Source organism: Neomonachus schauinslandi, chromosome 3, assembly GCF_002201575.2.
Source record: "Neomonachus schauinslandi chromosome 3, ASM220157v2, whole genome shotgun sequence".
Taxonomy (NCBI): domain Eukaryota; kingdom Metazoa; phylum Chordata; class Mammalia; order Carnivora; family Phocidae; genus Neomonachus; species Neomonachus schauinslandi.
Genome location: NC_058405.1, coordinates 89,195,630 through 89,215,791, shown reverse-complemented (window position 1 = coordinate 89,215,791; position 20,162 = coordinate 89,195,630). Strand labels below are relative to the sequence as shown.

Sequence of the window (20,162 nt, the reverse complement as noted above, 5' to 3'; positions counted from 1 at the left end):
GGTCTCCTACTCCTCTGCCATCTTGCTCCGCCCCCCCAATTCCAATCATATTTTTAGGAGGGGAAAACAGTGGCAGCACTTGCTGAACCAGACTTACTATCAAAGTTCAAAAAGCTGATCATATTCATTTAACCACAAGCCAATCTTATTTAGATCAGGACTGTCTAAAAGAAGTATTCTATCAGCCATTCATGATCTGAATTCTGGTGTATGAGATCAATTTAAATATGGTACATATAAAAAAAAAGTCATGAGACATTTTTGTTTTGTAATAAATAAGGCAATGGCCAACTATTACTCGTTAGTCGCTTTTTTGAGATAAGCTATCAATTCTGCTCTTTCCCCTGTCTTCTTAATGCCAGTGGAGATCATTTTTGTTCCAGGGATGTACTTCCTGGGATTCTCCAAATACTCATCAGTGTCCCCTCTCCCCAGGTGATGCCTTTGTTCTTGTTGGCATCCGTGTAAGAAAATCCAGGGGACTGACCTGTCTTTCTCCCAAATAAACCATGGAGATTGGGTCCAGTCTTGTGCTTGCCTCCCTTTTCCACAGTATGGCACTGGGCACACTGCTGAACAAAAACCTCCTTGCCTTTCTCAACATCACCCATTTTTATTTTTTTAAAGATTTTATTTATTTATTTGACAGAGAGAGAGAGAGAGAGATCGCACAAGTGGGGGAGCAGCAGACAGAGGGAGAGGGAGAAGCAGGGCTCGAACCCAGGACCATGGGATCATGACCTGAGCAGAAGGCAGATGCTTAACTGACTGAGCCACCCAGGTACCCCACATCACCCATTTTTAAATCATTCTTTTGTTGCACTGGCTCTCGCAAGCCAGTTGGACATCCTGCTCTCTTCAGTAGCTACTTTATATCCATGTGGTTATGCAATCAGATGATGGCAGGGATTCACAAATGGAGTGAAGTGCAAGGTAAAACCTATTCCTTAGAAACATTTTATGTTGGTCAGGGAAGTGATGTTGATCTTCCATTTATTAAAATTGTGTATGTGTCGGTAATTGTACCACGTGCTTTATATATATTATCTCAGTTAATATCCCAACAAGCTTATGATGTATACAGTTATTGTCTTTTTTTTAGAGATTAAACCAACTGGGCCTAAGAGAAGTTAAATAAATTGCCCAAGGTAATACTGCCAGTTAAGAAGCAAGCTAGACACCCGATTCCTGGTTTACCTGCAGCCAATGATCATGGAAATTCCTACACCCTCCTTTGTCAGATGAAGAAAAGGATATTTCCACTAAGTGAAACTCACAGGGCAAACATGGAAACCACATAAGTGAATATATGTGGAGATATTTTTTTAAGTCGAAATTGCTTAGCATGAGAACCATAGCTATTGGGTCTCTATCACACTCAAAGCAGCACACCAGGAGAAATGTCAAATGAGTTCTTGTGCATGAAGTTGACCTGTGAGTGTGAATTAGAAAAGAAGTTCAATTAGAAACAAGCAAGTGGGGCAAAGTAGTAGGGGGTGGGGCGCTGGCAGATGGAATTGCCATGGCCTATATGTGGATTACCCATTTCTTCCAATTTAGTAAGCAGAAAATGCTTCTCACCCCATCCTGAACAGAATGACATCTCATTCCGATTATTCCTGCAGCATCGGCACTTCTTTCTCACTCTCCGGAAGTCTCTGAAATTGCCGTCTGCAGAAAATTTTTCCAGATGTCTACAGTCAGAAGCCACTTTTCTTTGAGGAGCAAAGCAGTATATTAATAGATTCTAGAAGACATCATATATGACCTCTTTGTTTTAAATGCATTTTCTGGGTTTTATATATATTCTCTATACTAACAGTGCATAGCTGATAACAAACATGATTATTTTTTTCACTGCATTTAATTAAATTGCCATAAATTCCAGTTACGTTTCTCTCCTAAAGATGCATAAATACCTAGTAAATGAAGACTAACAGCTGATGCATTCCTGTTTTCCAGTGGTCCGGTCACAGTGCCGTCTGTGCCTTTAGTAACCAGTTCACATGCATTTACCATTGCTGCACTTCTAGAATAAAATTCCCAGCCAGAAACGTCTTGTGAGGCCTTAATCTATGTATATGTGCTCTGAAAACAAGGGAAACTGGCCCCGAAAAGAGTTGGTTCTTCAGACTTGATGAATTTGCTCAATGAGATTAATTAAGCAGAGGAGTCCCTTGCCACTAGGAATGACTAAGTCACCAGACCAAAATTGTACACTTCCTTGGTGGCAGGGGATGCTGCTGGCAAGGGCAAATAGATCTTCCATGGTTCCTGATGCATACAAAATTTTGTGTACCTGCCTTGAGAAAAAGAATGCAGGATGATAACAGTAAAGCTAGGCCCACAGTGTTCCAGGGATGACAATGTGCGATGAATTTTGTTAGGAACGAAGAGTGTTGTCTCTCACAACTTGGGAGACGCTGTGAAAAAGAAGCATAAAAGAGGGGTTACTTATGCCTTAGAAATTTTTTCTAGAGGGTTCATTAAAGACTTTATTTCCATTCCTTGCCGTTATCATCATAGGCCTACGTCTGGATGTGAGTTCGACAGGGATAAAGCTGAGATACCAATCTGAGAGTCAGAAAATGTCCTATGATCAGACTTTGTTCCTATGTCAGGATAATTGTGCCTGGTTTCTTGCTTCTATTAGTGGTATGATAATCATGAATGATGTTCATCAAATACGGCCAGCACATGGTTCTAACTAAACTCCCTAGCTTCTTGTGGTTGGGTGAGTCTATAGGACTAGCTCTGGACAAGGATTTGTGAACAGAATTGATGTGTGTAACTTCTGAGCATGAGCACTTAACTGATGGACAAAGAGTGTAAGATCTTCCCCCCAAAGTCTTTTTCTCTCTTCCATTCTTAGTGATGATACCACGATGTGGCTTCTCTGTCATCCTGGCTGGAGTAAGAGACATAGAGTAGTGTCCCTAGGCTGATCTCAATAGGCAAGAAGCTTAACAACATACCTTTCTTGTTATAGTTCAGTAGCTTTGGAGGTCATTACCACAGAAAGACATTATCCAGGTACCGGAAACATTGCATTGAACAATGATATTATCCTCCTGCTGCCTCAAACTAATGGAAAGAGGGGCTGGTCTGCAAGACATTTACAGAAAGGACTACATCTCATCAGTGGGTGCATATTGGGCTCAAGCTGGATCTCCACAGTGTAGACATAAAAAAATAATAAAATGTAGAAAAATATATTCATCTGAAAAAATTGTATTGCCTTCCTATTCTGTGCTAAGTATCTTATAGGATCTTATCCTGAAGACCAGAAGAATTCATAAATTTTGGAGATGTGAAGTTGGCTCTACTTGGGGGAAGTCTTTTATGGTGAAGAGTAGAATTGAGTCTTTTTTTTTTTCTTTTTCTTTTCCTCTGGATATTGCAAGGCTGAAGATGGTATATGCTTGTGGACAGCATTGGGTTGGGAGAAATAAAAGGAACCAGGACATGGCCAGGGAAAAGTGACTCTGGGCTTTCAGGCAGAGAAGTTATGGAGACCTTGAATTTGGTTTATGGTCCAGCCATATTTACCATACTGCATATGAAGACACTGCATATGAAATTAGGAACATAGAATGCTCATTTGACTAAGCATCTTCACCTTTGCATCTTTTAGAAACCCAGCCTAAATGGGTTCTGGTCTGTGGAAGGAAACTGAAACATCGCCAAAGACGGGATATTTGGAGCAGCAGTATTTCCTGGGGAGGCTCTTTGGCTCTGTGATATAAATCAGGGTTGTTCATTCAAATTCAAGGTAGTTTTTCAACTGTAATATAGATTTTTTTTCCTGGCAATTCACAGAACCCTTAAATGGAATGATGTACCTTTACTTTTGTGGCAAATTATAAAATTTTCTCTGAGCTTACACTGACCCTCTGCTTACTGGTGCCAAGAAACTAACCCTCTCCCTTTGAATTCCTTCTCTGAGTCAACTATTCTTAGATCCAGGTGTAAGTTTCCACAGGATTGCAATGCCTGGCTCAGCAAAGCCCACCAGACTCAAAGGGCTTAAGCCCTTCCATTTCTTTTCCTTATCAAGTCCCTATCTCTTGTCATGCCTGGGAGATACTCTCTGCAACATTGTTTTTATTGCAACAGACTAAATGTAGCACCCATTCCCTTGCAGTTTGGCTCCAGTAGAACTTTTTAAAGTTTGACAGTTTCTAAGACATGTAAAGTCCTAGCAGTCTTAAAACAATAATAAAATGTTTAAAAATACAGAAGTAGTCAGACCAAAGGGGCTTATGACTGACTGGTCAGAATGTGGGGTGGGGATCTTTCAGAATAGCTGGGTGACTCATTACTCAAAAAAGTCTGTTATATTATAATGAAGTCACACCTTTTATACAATAGAAAACGTTTTTATTAGACTTCAATCAATTAAAAATGGCATGAAAGTAGATTTTCTGAGTATCTTTAGAACATAACAATAAAAATTTTCACATTCATTTAGTTAGCGCCTATTATATGATATTTACTTGAATACATGCCTGTTATCTAGATTATGCATGCACATGGAGAAAAAGTTGTATTAGTTTTCTCTTGTTGCATAACAAATTACTGTAAATTTAGCATCTTAAAACAGCAACTATGTTCTGTTTCTTTAGGTTAGAAGCCCAGATGAGCTTGGCTGGTCTGTGCTCAGGCATCATGAAGCTGAAGTCAAGGTGTCAGCCAGACTGAGGGCTTATCTGGAGAACAGGACAGAGGAGAGGAGAGCAAGAATCCATTTCTAAGCTCAGGCATGTTGTTGACGAGATGAATGCATCTCTTTGAGGTTGTAGAACCAAGACCCCCATTTCCTTGCTGGCTGCAGGATCACTATCTGATCCCTGGGGGCACCTACCTTGCTCTTTCCATCTTTAAAGTGTCATTTGCATTTTGAGTACTTTTTGTCCTTCAGATCTCTCTGGCTTCCTGTCTGCTGTCTTCTTCTGCCTTTTAGTAGGCTTATATAGTTAGATCAAGCTTACCTGGAGAGTCTCCAAATTTTAAGGTCAACTGATTTGAATCTTAAATTACAATTGCAGTGATACCTAGACTAGAGTTTGAAGGACCAGGGAATGGGACAATCCTTGGAATTCTGCCTACCATACTGTTGCATTCTCAAAGTCCTAGAATTTCTTAAAACTGAGCATGTTGAAGTCATGCCATCTTACCCAAATTCCTACTCTGATAATTTTTCCAACTCTCTGTGTCGACTTCACTCTGATCCATGAATCTAAGAAGCCACTTGGCAGGCAGAGAGCTCTTTTATTATTATTAATAAATAACACCCTCATCACCTTTCCACCTCCAATAATACACACACACACACATACACACAATGCGCACACACATTTTTAGTTCTAAGGCAACTCAGAATAAATTGTCTTTTGCTTTCATGGTGAGGAACAATTTGCCACAGAACCCGTTAAGCCCGAAAGATCACCACCAACACCATAAAATAATAGGGAAATGCCACGTCATTAATTTGGGATTACAGCTAATTTGCAAGGTGAAGTAGTGACATTAATGCTTGCAAACATGCTCTAGACACATTACCATGCCCCAGTTTGAACTCTCAGAATCAGCTGTAAATCATGTCAGCTTCACAATGTGCCTTTGTTATGAATCCGATATCAAAGCGCCAAAGCCCTTCAGTGGACTCTTTGCAAGCGCCGACTGCTTTGTGTTTTTACCAGCTCATAGTATCCCACTGAAGCACAGGTGTCCTAGGTTTCAGAAAAAAAAATGGTTTTGGTCTCTCTTTTCTCTTGTCAGAATGCCAAGAAGCTGGCAATCAACCGAGGCTTGTTCTCCCCGGGGGAATGCCTCATGCTGGCAAATGTGAAGTGTCCCCTAGAAAGACCCCTGGCCTATAATTCCAGAGCTCCATGGGGAGGAAATAGCTTCCTGGCATCTGTTAGCAAATAGAGATCTTCCTTGAGTGTTAATCGTTTCCCCTATTTCTCCCCTCTGCTCCCATCAGACAACATTTTACTTCTTTTCCTGTCCACGCTCAGTTAATTTTCATCTCAGGATCTTTCTGGTGGTTCCTGATCTGAAAACCTCCTTCCTTTCTCTTTATTTAGAAAGTTATACATTCTTGACTCAATTTCTTTAATAGATGTAAGCAAATTTGGATTGCTGATTTCTTCTTGTGTGAGTTTTGGTATGTCTCTTCCAAGGAATTGGTCCGTTTTACCTATTATCAATCACATTTGTGGATATTTGTTATTCCTGGTTCATAGTATTCCTTCATGGTTTTTTTTTTAAATTACCTTTTCTTATTTTAATGTACATGGGATCAGTGTGGTGACCTTTCTTTCATTTTGATGTCAGTAATTGGTGTTTACTCTGTTTCTTGGTTCCAAATAAAAACAAATCCAGACTTAGTTAAGGAGAGAGATTTTTTGCAAAGACCATTGCAATAGGAAGAATACTGCAAATACAGGATCTACCAGCCTTTCAAATATCAGACAGAAAAAAAGCCTTCCTTTTGTAGAGAGGGGTAAGTAAGACCGGCAGGAACTTTTGAGAGGAAATTGAGTGGGAATGAACAGACAACATAATTCAGACAGTCTGACAGGAAATGTTTTGATTTCTTACTGTGGCCAGCTGATTCTCAGGATAAGCCCGCCATTAAGGGGTGTATTCTGTGTTTTACTGCTTGCTCAGACTTGGGGACAAACCAAAGTTCAGGGGTTGGTGGGGAGGAGAGAAGCCTGCCTAAAGATTGGCCAAGCTAATATAGAGGATAAGTTATGGGCAGTTATAGACACAAGGTCATTGCTCAGCCTGGCCAGAGGTTTATCAGTTTCATTGACCTTTTCAAAGAATTAACTTTGGTTCATGAATTCTCTCTATTGTTTTCTTGTTTTCAATATCATTCATTTCTGCCAATAAAATTTTTTATTTTAGTAAATAATAATACTAATTTTTATTATTTTTTCTTCTACTTACTTTAGGCTTAAATTGCTCTTCTTTACTTTTCTTAGGTGGAAGCTTATATTATTCTAATGTAAGATCTTTTCTTTTTTCTAATGGACACAGTTGGTGCTATAAATTTCCATTTGAGTACTACTTTCACTGTATCCCCACATTTTTATGGGACACTTAAACTTCCATTTAGTTCAAAATAATGTACAATTTTTTCTTGAGATTCCTTTGACTTATGTTTTTTTAGTAGTGTGTGTTTAATCACCAAATATTGGGGATTTTCCAACTCCATTTCTGTTATTGACTTCTGGTTTAATACCACAGTGGTCTGATAATGCACTTTAAATTACTTCTATTTTAAAAAAAGATTGTTAGTGTGTTTTATAGCCTAGAATGTTATTTGTCTGGTGAATGTCCCATGTGAGCTGGGGAAGAACATGTATTCTGCTGTTGTTGAAGGGAATATTCTATAAATATCAATTAGATCAAGTGGGTTGTAATGCTGTTCAGGTCAACTACATCCTTAGTGATTTTCTGCCTGCTTGAATGATCAAATACTGACAGAGTGAAAGTCTCCGACTGTAATAGTGGATTTGTCTGTATCTGCAAGCACTTCTGTCAGGTTTTACCTCATGTGTTTTAATGCTCTATTGGGTATATACATGTTTAAGTTTGTTATGTCATCTCGGAAGAGTGACAGCTCGTTGTTCCTGATAAATTTCCCTGTTCTGAAGTCTGCTTACTCAGAAATTGGTATCACTATTCCAGTTTCCTTTTCATTCACCTTAGCAAAGTACCTCTTTTTCTTAACCTTTATTTTTAGCCTGAGGCTTTTACCTATTATTTATTTATTTATTTATTGAAGTGGGTTTCTTGTAGACAACATTCAATTGGGTCTTTGTTTTTGTTTTTTTTTTTTTTTTTTTCCTTTACTCTGACAATCTGTGTCTTTAATAGGGATATCCCTTCTACATACTTAGGCCTTACTCGTTGTGGAAGGTGCAATAATGTCCTCCAAAGATATTTATGCCCTACTATCTGGAACCTGGGAACATGTGTTTCATGACAAAAAGGACTTTGCAGATGTGATTGAAGTTGAGATGAGGGAGATTATTCTGGATCTTCTGGATGGGCCCAGTCTAGACCACAGTGAAGAAGGAAGGCAAATGAGTACATCAGAGTGATGTAATGGGAGAAGGACTTATCTGCTATCACTGGCTTTAAAAGCGAAAAGAGGGGACCACGAGCTAAGGAATACAGGCCACTTCTAGAAAATGGAAAAGACCAACAAATGGATCCTACCAATACCTTATAGAAGCAGCAGAGCCCTCCGACACCTTGACATCTGTCCAGTGAGATTGTCTTAGGTTTCTGACCTGTAGAACTGTAAGATGATAAATTTATGTTGTTTAACCCTCTAGCTTTGGGGTAATGTATTATGGCACAAATGACAACTAATAATTATCCTATTTCAGGATCAAATCCAGCCTAAATCTCTCTGATATATGTGGCACTTTCATACCAGTCTGGCCTTGACTTCCATTCCTTCTGTGCTAAAACACTCTTCTTACCATTCTTAACTGTTCTTCATTCATGCATATTAGTGTATTAGGACAGAGTTAGTGTGTGTCTTTGTTTTACTATTATTCTCCACCAATCCCATGCTCAGTTAAATTACTATTTGTTCCTAAAGATTTTCAGATTTTATGTATTACCTAGAACAGGCTAAAAATAGAAAAGTATAAGGCCAGTTTGATTGAAAAGGAGAGGTTATGTGCTGATGTTAGATAACCGCAGATTCTAATCGCATGTTATTTAAAACAATATCCAAACCTCAGTTTCCTCGTCTGTAAAATAAAAATAAAACTACCTTCCCCAGGGAATATGTGTAAAGATGAAAGGCAGAAGCATGTAAGTTTTTGCCACTGAGTAGGTGTTTAGATGTTAGACATTCTCAGTACTTGATTTTCTTAATGGAAACCGAATAAACAAGATAATTATGAGCATGGAATTTTCCCTTCTGTTGCTCTATTTAAAAAATTGCAGTGGGATACAAGAAAAAAGTGTACAGTTAGCATTTTTTTTGAGTGATTACACACAAATACTGTAATTCTTGAGGGTCAATAGTCCTGTCCATTACGTGACCTAATGTTTAATCCAATAATATATAAGTAAATATGACACTTGTGTATACATCACTCATTTCCATGGTCTGAAAGATAACAATTAAATTGTTTTCCCTTCATTTAGCTTGTACTCATTAACTAATTGGACACGCATTACATTATTTCACAATTCAATCTTGTCAACAAAAACAGGCACTTCGTAAGATCATTTTCATTTTAATGTATTTCTGGACTGCTAGGCATGTGACATTTCACTAAAATGGATTTTGTTTTCATAGCACACAGAAAAAATGTTTTATTAATTTGAGTGTTGTGGGCTTTTGAAAATAATCTAATTAAATATAATTGATATAATTGTTATTTTTTTTTAAAGATTTCATTTATTTATTTGAGACAGAGAGAATGAGAGAGAGAGAGAGCACATGAGAGGGGGGAGGGTCAGAGGGAGAAGCAGGCTCCCCGCCGAGCAGGAAGCCCGATGCGGGACTCGATCCAGGGACTCCAGGATCATGACCTGAGCCAAAGGCAGTCGTCCAACCAACTGAGCCACCCAGGCGCCCCATTATATAATTGTTATTTGACAATACTAACAACAGGTGCTCAGAAAAGACTCAGAAAGGAGTTTAAAAATCACTAGCTCATCTTCAAATCTAATCACTCTAATAATATATGTGTACATATATATAAATACACATGATATATGGATATATGTTTAGTTTACATATCATTCCTTTTGTATATGATATAGATCATATACAGTATTATATATACACCTAACATGTGTGTGTGTGTGTATATATGTATATACACATATATATGATATATACACATATTTACATATGTTTTAAATTCATAAATAAGCCTGTTTTATTATTTTTTACTTTTTTAAATATTTTATTTATTTATTTGAGAGACCAAGAGAGAGAGCACAAGCAGGGTGAGGGGCAGGGGGACAAGCAGACTCCTCGTTGAGCAGAGCCTGATGTGGGGCTTGATCCCAGAACCCCAGGATCATGATCTGAGATGAAGGCAGACACATAATTGACTGAGCCACCCAGGCACCCCAATAAGCCTGTTTTAAATTACTTTGTCTGACACTCCAGTTTGTCTTCTGGTAAGCCATGTTGGGAGATAATTCTCCATGGGTCTATCATATTTCTCCACATCTAGCAAGCAGAGGTACTGAGGCCTTTTTGAAAGACTATCTTTTTAAGGATATTTATAACCTGAACAGCCTTGGAAGGCAGAGATTGTACCTTCCTCCAAAGCAGAAAGAAGACTTCTTTACTAGCCAGTCTAGTAGATGTAATGTCTCCCTCCATGACACATTTTGTACAGGCGTGCTTGTAGTCCATTATAAAACACTTGGGTTTCCAAAACCTGAGGTTACTCTCCTGGAACAACACTTTGCATTGTTGGTGTCCCCTGGTCCTCTTTGTGTCACTGTATGGGAATTGGAGTTTGGGAAAACTGAGCAAAAATAAGGACATGCTGGCTACTGTTATCTCTGTGAATAATAAACTGACCTTTGACTCTGACCCGGGACCCATATTTTTCTGTCAGCATCCATATCACTGTGACAGGCTAATTTGCTAGTTTGTAAGTAGAGTAAAATCTCAGACCCACTACAGTTCTTGACAGGATGAAATATTAGTACATGTTACAAAAAAAAAAGTATTCCATGTCAACAAAATAAATCAATGATGTGGATGCTCATTTTCAAGAAGTCTAGGAACATAATTTTCACACAGATGTGGAAGTGGCTTAGTCTAAAGAGGCTAGCACTAGGCTTGTGGTGGAGACACTGGACCCTATTCCAGCTTCTCCTTTATTTTAGTTTGTGAACTGAACAAATTTACTTTTGTTCAATATGTTTCTCATATGTTAAATCATTTATTCACAAATGCAAAGTGCAGTTGGTTTTAAATTACATGCTTCTTTATAAAAGAAGATTTATTTTCCTGTTTCCCCAAGTTGATATTTATAATCTGTGCAATTTTAGTGTTGTGTGATATATTTATTCTGGATATGGGAGGTGTGGAGGATATAGGGTGTTGGAGAAGACCACATACAATTCTTGGTCCATGATTTTAAGCATACTTCAGATGTTACTGGAAAACTTTTAGTGTTCATGGGTATTTTCCAGGTGTCATAAGACTCCAAGAATTCACTAGAGGGGACCATGACATCTTTAATGTCAGATGGGGCTCAAAGGTCACGTTGACCCCTGCATGCATCTCCTGAAAGGAACCTCTTCTGTGTTGTGGGATATGGAATATAATAAAATTAGTTTTGAATGTTGGACCACAAAGCAAAATGACTAAAATGTCACAATTGGAGGAAAAAAATTTGTATTGTCAACCTTAAAAATTAAACAATAAAAGTTATTGCAAAACAAATAAGTTTATTCAGGAATAGCAGAAGAATTGCAATTCGGGACTTCTGAAGGTAAGTCTGGAGAACAAAGGAGAGCATCTTTTTATAGAAGAAAGAAGGAAGTTGGGAGGTATTGTTTTGAACAAAAGGTCATTGTTGGAAAAGGAGAGTTTGAAGTAGTGGTGGCATCTCATTGGCTTCACATGAGAGCAGCTGTTGCCAGGCTGAGAGAAACATCTTCCTTCTTCCTCTGGGCGGTGGAAGCTGTGACGAATGATAGTGTATGAGAGCTCTCCCTTCATGGCTTCCTGACTCCATTTTGAGTGAGATTTCCTTTATTCATTTTCACTTTTTCTCCTTTTGAACAGGGGCTTTCCTCAAAAGCATAACTGATCAAGAGTCAGGTTTTCCCTATTTAGTGGTTTTGTCCTTTAGTGGCAGGAAAGAGCTTTCCTGGTTGTCATGCCCCACGTCAGAAGGAAAGTGCAGAGTGATCAGAAACCATTTAAGGCCACATTGAGTAACAAAGAAGGGTACGAAGGAGATCTCTAGGCATTTCCCATTTAAAGTCTATATTTTATCAAGGTCATAAATATTAGAGATTGTCTTGAAGCATTGAGCCAGCCTCACCTTATTGGGTATATCATTTCTGCAGAGGTTTGACAAACAACAGCTACAAAGCCTAAAAATGATTAAACAAAACAAAAACGAGGGGCAGGATAATAAATTTAGTTTACATAATGGTCCTAAACCAGGAGTCCAAACATGAAGGTAACCAGCTAAAAATAGATCAAAAGATTAGGGGTCAGTTAGGTTTTCTCCTTGCCTGAAATAATAATAAAAAAATGTTCTAAATTCCAGAGGTTACCCCTCTCTGCAGTGGCCTGGGAGATACAAATGATGGTATTATCTTTCCAGGCCAGTGGCAGAGTAAAGGTAAGAAAGGGACGAAGAAAGGGTTTTAAGTTTTGTTAAAGTATGAAATCTTGATCCAGACTCTAAGATGTCAGTTACTTATCCTCATCGATTTGATGAGAGGTCCCCAGCATTTGAGGGGACAAGATGTCAGATGAAGCCTTCTTTAGCTGTGAGGTTTATATTCAAGTTTCAGGTCCCTTCAGTCTGGCTACTATTTGGGCAATGAGAAGGACCTGATACAGTCCCTTTCAAGGAGGTACAAAGGGAATTTTGTTCTTATTGATTCCAAATCAGAAAGATGGAAAAAATTAGAAATGTTAGTTTGGAGAGTCACACTCAGATATTTGAAGAAACTATAAAAATTTAGGATCTAGTCCAGTTTATACATATATAACAAACCTAAGGACAAGGAACAGGATTAGAATCTACAAAGGTGCAAACATAATTTTTCTTTCTGGAATTATTCCCAATTTTTTCCCCAAAGATAATCTTAGTAAAATTGATTTGTTTCCATTAAACTTGGCCTGATTATTTACATAAGTGTAGCAAGAAGAGTGATGGACGATATTAGCTCTTTAAGACTGCTTTGCTGAAACTTTTTATAGGGAATCTCAGGTTAAACTTTTAAAAAGTCTCTAAGGCCAGGATGTTATTGGCTTTGTAAAAGTCAATCTTAATTTCTTAAAGCTGTCTGATCATATCTGAGTCTATGCACATCTCTCTTAAATATGACAATCCAGTCAAAGTCTTGGTAATATAGCCCATATTTTTAACTGTGTTCTGTTTCAAGGAGAACATATTTTTATTGAACTTATGCAAATAATGATATTGCCATGAGAAAAAGTACTCAAAAGTTCCTAATTTCTGGAGGGATCAGGTAGGAAGAAAAAGATAAATGTTTCATCTTGGCTCACAAAAGTACATTTTGCTAACTTGCTGTAAGTCATAGATGGCTTCAGAGGAAAGATTTCCTCATATCTAGAAAACAAAGACTAAAGAACCAGCAATATTAAAAAAAAAGTCACAGAAACTGTGTTCATCCTCATCAGTTCATTGTATCCCATGTTGTTAATTTTTGTTCTGTTTGAATACAGTTTTTCCATTAGTTCTGGAAATTCTTACCCAGTTCAATTTTATGATCTCAGGCATCAGAAACCTGCACTTTGCCAGAGCTCCTTCAGTGAATCTCTCTGAAGATGAATAACTTTTGTAGGTACATTTTTGCAGAAAGCATCTGAGTAAAACAGTAATTGTAAATGAAAGAAGACTTAAAAATGTCCATTTCTGATAAGAGTTTATTGCAATGGAATTGATAGGGAAATTTGGTTGATTTCTGTAACATGCAACATTTTAAGGTAATTAGAATTATGACTGGTAATGTTATATCAAAGCATATCGAATTTCATATAATTTCTAGAATATTTACATTAATAGCATTCACCTCTACAGTATAACCTAAGAAGGTTTATCATCATTTATGATAATGTTTCCCATGTAATTTAACATATCCAATAAGACTAATTAGTTTAACATCTTTTTAAAAAGAGAGAGAATGAATCCTTTGAGATACTCCAGGACCTTTTTCAAAACCTCAAAGTTAATTCAAGGTCAAAAAGATTTACTTAGTACTGATTTGGGGAAGTTTGTAAAAAATATCAGAAGGTTTTAAAACAATGAGTTAAATAATATTATTGGTCACCATGAAATAATACTTTATTATCCATTTAACTATGGTGACAATAGAAGATGTTAAAGACAAATATAGAAAGCCATATAGTTTTGAGCAAAACTTAACTCTTTTAATATTGAGAAGGCTCAGTTTACTTAAGTAACCAAAGACCTGATAATGACAGCAAACAGAGGAAATTATTTTGATGAAACCCAGGTTTCTTGTTTTTGTTTTTAGGCAGATTACTTTAAAAGGTAAAGAAAAACCTTTTACAATCTCTTATCAAGAAACAGTCCAGGAATACTTTGTTAATTTAGAAGCAATTTTTAGAGTCTTGCATGCATTTGGAAGCCTCCAAGTATCAATTAAAATAGGCATCCCATTCAGTAGGTTCAATTTTAGAGGCAGTCTTCCAATTTGGTTCCAAGAAAAACAAGTTTGAGGAGTCTGAAAGTTTCCTATAATGGCCATAGGAATTCTAAATTATCTTTGGTTAAGTTGATCCATTTAGTTAAGAATGCACATGAGGAGGGACCATAGTTTTTTTTTTTTTTTTTAAAAATAAAACTGGTGGGGGTTCCAAAGGAGGGTTCCTCCTGAGAGAATTTAGAGGATTGGGATCCCATACTTTAAGACCAGGTGTTCAGAAAACAAATGAGCACCCACAAAAAGGACAATGATTTCAGGATAACAGATTCTGAATAAAGTCAGAGAGCTCAACCAAAAGGAAGGAATTCAAATCTGAGAGAAAACTTACTGAGCCTAAATAAGAAAATGACTAGGGAAACAAAGACCACAAGGGGCTTTAATCATACTGCACATGATTCGGGGGTTGCTAGTTTCTCAAGGGTTTGTCTCCTTCAAATCCTACTTCTGACACCATGTAATATCAAATGTGAAATTTAAGCAACAAAGGCTATGAAGCAACAAATGAGTTTATTCAGGAATAGTAGAGGGAGTGCAATTTGGGACAAGCAAACTATGGTGAACTATGGGCAACTCTGGAGAATAAAGGGGGAGAACATCTTTTAATAGAAAAAAGGAGGTGGTTGGGAAGGGATGTTTTGAACAAAAGTTCATTGGAGGAAAATGAGAGTTTGAAGTGGTGGCAGGTTTTCAATGGCTGCCGGAGAGGGCACGTTGCTTTGCCAGGTTCAGAAGAAATCTTGCTTCTTCCTGCTGGATTTTGTAAGCTGTGATGAACAGTACTTCTGGAGAGCTCGCCAGTTATGATTTCCTGACTCCATTTTGAATGGAAGTTTTCTTTATTTTCACAGTATTTATTATTATCATTATTTTTAAAGATTTTATTTATTTATTTGAGAGTGAGAGAGAGAGAGAACAAGGGCGGGAGGGACAGAAGGAGAGGGAGAAGCAGATTCCTCCTGAGGAGGGAGCCAGACTCAGGGTTCCATCCTAGGACCCCGGGATCACGACCTGAGCAGAAGGCAGACACTTAACTGAGCCACCCACGTGTCACCACAGTATTTATTATTTTGATCTATGCTGAAAGTTTGTATTTTACAGTTCTCATGTAGTAGTAGACATAATACTGTTTCCAAAGACTTTAAAATGTTCTCTTTTGATACCACCTCACACCAGTCAGAATGGCTAAAATTAACAAGTCAGGAAATGACAGATGTTGGTGAGGATGCGGAGAAAGGGAAACCCTCCTACACTGTTGGTGGGAATGCAAGCTGGTGCAGCCACGCTGGAAAACAGTATGGAGGTTCCTCAAAAAGTTGAAAATAGAGCTACCTTATGACCCAGCAATTGCAGTACTGGGTATTTACCCCAAAGATACAAATGTAGTGATCTGAAGGGGTATGTGCACCCCAATGTTTATGCAGCAATGTCGACAATAGCCAAACTATGGAAAGAGCCAAGATGTTCATCAACAGATGAATGGATAAAGAAGATGTGGCATATATATATGTATATATATATATATATATATATATATATATATATACATATACATACAATGGAATATTATGCAGTCATCAAAAGGAATGAAATCTTGCCATTTACAACGATGTGGATGGAACTAGAGGGTATTATGCTAAGCGAAATAAGTCAAAAAGAGAAAGAAATGTATCATATGATCTCACTGATATGAGGAATTCTTAATCTCAAGAAACAAATGGAGTGTTACTGGAGTGGTAGAGGGTGGGAGGGATGGGGTGGCTGGGTAATGGACATTGGGGAGCATATGTGCCATGTGAATTGTGTAAGACTGATGAATCACAGACCTGTACCTCTGAAACAAATAATACATTATATGTTAAAAAAAAAAAAGATAGTAGGAAGGGAAAAATGAAGGGGGGGAAATCTTAGGGGGAGATGAACCATGAGAGACTATGGACCCTGAGAAACAAACTGAAGTTTCTAGAGGGGAGGGGAGTGGGGAGATGGGTTAGCCTGGTGATGGGTATTAAAGAGGGCACGTATTGAATGGAGCACTAGGTGTTATATGCAAACAATGAATCATGGAACCCTACATCAAAAACTAATGATGTAATGTATGGTGATTAACATAATAAAATAAAATTAAAAAAAAAGAAACCTAACACACACACAAAAAAGTAAATTAAAAAAAATGTTCTCTTTTGAGCATGATGGTGGTTGCATTGAATATATTTGTCCAAAGCTGTTGAGCTATACATTTAAATTGTCTAAATTTATATGCAAACAGTGAATCATGGAACACTATATCAAAAACTAATGTACTGTATGGTGACTAACATAATAAAATAAAAAAAATAATAAATAAATTGTCTAAATTTTATCACATGTAAACTATTCCTCATAAAACAAAAAACAAATTAAAGAACATTTTGTAAGTTAGTACCTGAAGGGGATGTCTTTATGTTCTCCCTGATGCTCTAAGTTCCTAAGGAATCTGTTTTTAAGGGGTCCCCACGTGTCAGGGACACCATGCAATCTTCCATCAGAAGGGACAGCAGTATAAGAGTTAATGTAAACATATTTTCCAGTTATATTTTTCTCTGAAAATAAGTTTTACTTAGGAAAGAAAGAATGAGAGTGTGAAGGGACTAAGACCATGAGTAAAAATAATGGTGAGGGAGAGGTAAATCCTTAAGTGAAAGTGAAGCCCTGGTAACAGAATTTCCTGCCAATGCAACCATGATTCAATCTCACTTTGAAGTTTTTCCTATGATTGAAACACACTAACTGGACACCAAACCTTCTTTCTCTGCTAAGTGTATTGTTAGTTTAAAAGCATTTCTTGTTCTTTTGGTCACAGTTCTTTTAAACCAGGTAAAGAAGGCAATGCAGTTCATTGGCTTTATGTTGTTAACTATTTAAAACAAATTTAGACAACTGTGACAAACTATCTTGTATTTATTTAATTTTCAAAACGATTCAAACTCGAGTTGCCATTAAAAATAATTCAAGGGGCACCTGGGTGGTGCAGTCAGTTAAGCATCTGACTTGGTTTTGGTTCAGGTTGTGGTCTCAGGGTCAGGAGATAGAGCCCTGAGTCAGGTTCCACACTCAGCAGGGAGTCTGCTTGAGATTCTCTCTCCCTCTCTCTGCCCCTCCCTACCAGGCTCCCTCTCTCTCTTTCTCTCTAAAATATAATACATGAATCTTTAAACTGAAAGATAAGATAAAATGAAAAATAATGTTCAGTACAAAATATCGTCCTAGACTTATTGATTCCACAATGAGGTATGTGAATTGTTATTAGGGATAGAATTATCTATAATTTATCATCATTGTCATCACCTATAATTTTTGTTCTAGTGTAATGCTTGAAATAATATAGGAACATAAACAAAGTATTTTCCTTCCTGTTACTCTTCCACAGCCACAACGAAAAATATGGGCTAAAATATTCTGGTAGAATTCATTCATTAAGAGTGTCTGCATTGCTTTAGTCAGTTCCGAATGATATAGTACACATGAAATTAATGTCTAGGTCCCATTTAAGGCTAGTCATGAAATAACTCAGGAACATGGACTTTAGGCTTGTAGTGTGATATAGTTCCATAGAAAGGGCTGAATCTAGTGAGGTATTTGCTCAGAATGGGCAGAAAAAATAAGGGAAATTAAAGGCAACACCCAAAATGTTTTAGGGTAAAGTTTTGGGGGAAAATGATTAGCTGTAAACAGAAGGTGAGACCTGAATTCTGTGGCAAAGTGTTCATCTATAGTTCTGGAAGTGCTATACAAGGTCAGGGGAGATGCAATGGGCAGGAGAGTGTCTGTGTTTCAAAGCTACTCTTGTTATTAGGCATTGTGGAATTTGGCACAAGGGTGCATATAAAGATACAGAGCCAGGTTTCATAAAGGAATTAATTTTGCTCAAGAAACAACATATCTGGACAACAATCAGTTACAACAGTAGTTCTTGTCTTTTGGTGTAGGTATTTTTCTCCCCAGATGCTTTTTAAAAGTATCAATTCCCAGACTTCATCTGAGAATATTTCCAATTTAATAGTTCCAGGAAAGAGGCAGAATCATCATTTAAACAAACATCTGAGATAGACAAAGTGTGGAGGCAATGTATCAAATGGTAAAGTTCAGCTCCAAATATCATGATTATTATTCTAAAATGTGTAAATCTATGTACTTTCAAAATATTTTTAGAAATTACCACTTGAATCTGATGCAGTTTGTCTTTTCTTTTTTTCTTTAAACAAGCCCTACATCCAATGTGGGGCTTGAACTCCCAACCCTAAGATCAAGAGACTCATGTTCTCCTGACTGAGCCAACCCAGGCACCCCTAATCTGATGCAGTTTGTCTATAAGCATTAGTGATCATCAGGCAAGATGGTACAATTAAAAAAAAAAAAAAAACAACCCTATTTTGGGAATAGAAAATATATAAAGTAAAACTTAACTTTTGATACTTATCAGTCATGTAAACTCTTTCAGCCTCAACCTTGTCATCTTTCAAATGGGGGATAGTAGTGCTTATCATACAGGGACAGTTGGAGAATTAAATGAGAAAATGGATGCTTGATGATCAATACATGCTGAGGAGAAGGCAGGCATATCACAAACATGATTCTCCAAACTGGGCAACATATTGTATTTCTATATATACACAGCAATTTTTTTAAAGTTGATATTTTTAAACTAATTTTTTAACTTATTTTAAACTTACAGAATATTTGAAGGTTTAGTACAAATAATTCTCTTATATGTGTCACTTGCTCCCACTAATGTGACCATCTTATATAATGATATGGAGGTTATCAGGGGGCAGGTAATTAACATGAACACAATACTATACACTAAACACTTTTAAAAAATTTTTACCAATTATTTAAATAATCTTTTTCTACTCTGGATAATATCCAAGATCCCACACTGTACTTCATTTTATTTACTCTTTGTGTCTTCTGGTCTATAACAATAATTCTGTTTTTCCTTGTCTTTCATGACCTTGACACTTTTAAATAGTACTGATTTTAATGTGTTCATGCATTTTTGGCACAATATGACATCCTTCTCAGTGCATCTTATCAAGGGATTAATGACGTCAGTATATATCATTATCAGTAAAATTTATAATGATCATTTATTTAACTTGGTGTATGTCACATTTCTCCATTGTGAAGTAATTTATAGCTCCCTTTATAGTTAAATCAATCTCTTGAGGGAGTTATTTCAAGACTACAAATCCTATGTTTTCACAAACTTAACCGCTTTAATTTTAGCAGCCATCAACAGGCTGTCTTCTACAATTTTTACTTTAGTGTTTACATAATGGTGAGTCCCCAATTTTCACTTTTCTACATTTATTAATTTGACTGTATTGTAAGGAAAGTCTTTTCTCTCCCATGTATTTATTTATTTTATTATTAATTTTACATCAGTATAGATTCATAGATACTTATTTTTCTCTTAATTAAAATTCAGCATTTGAGTTAAAAGTCTTTTATTGGTGGGGGTCCTGGGTGGCTCAGTTGGTTAAGCGGCTGTCTCCAGCTCAGGTCATGATCCTGGGGTCCTGGGATCAAGATGCTCATCAGGCTCCCTGCTCAGCGGGGAGTCTGCTTCTCCCTCTGCCCCTCACCTCACTTGTGCTTTCTCTCTCTTTCAAATAAGTAAATAAAGTCTTTTTAAATTTTTATTTATTTATTTTTTTAAGATTTTA

General features: G+C 37.0%; 1 pseudogene; it reads right to left on the bottom strand.

Moving 5' to 3' along the window:
* Window positions 1–294: 294 nt before the first annotated feature.
* Window positions 295–611, bottom strand: LOC110585674 (annotated as a pseudogene).
* Window positions 612–20,162: the final 19,551 nt, after the last annotated feature.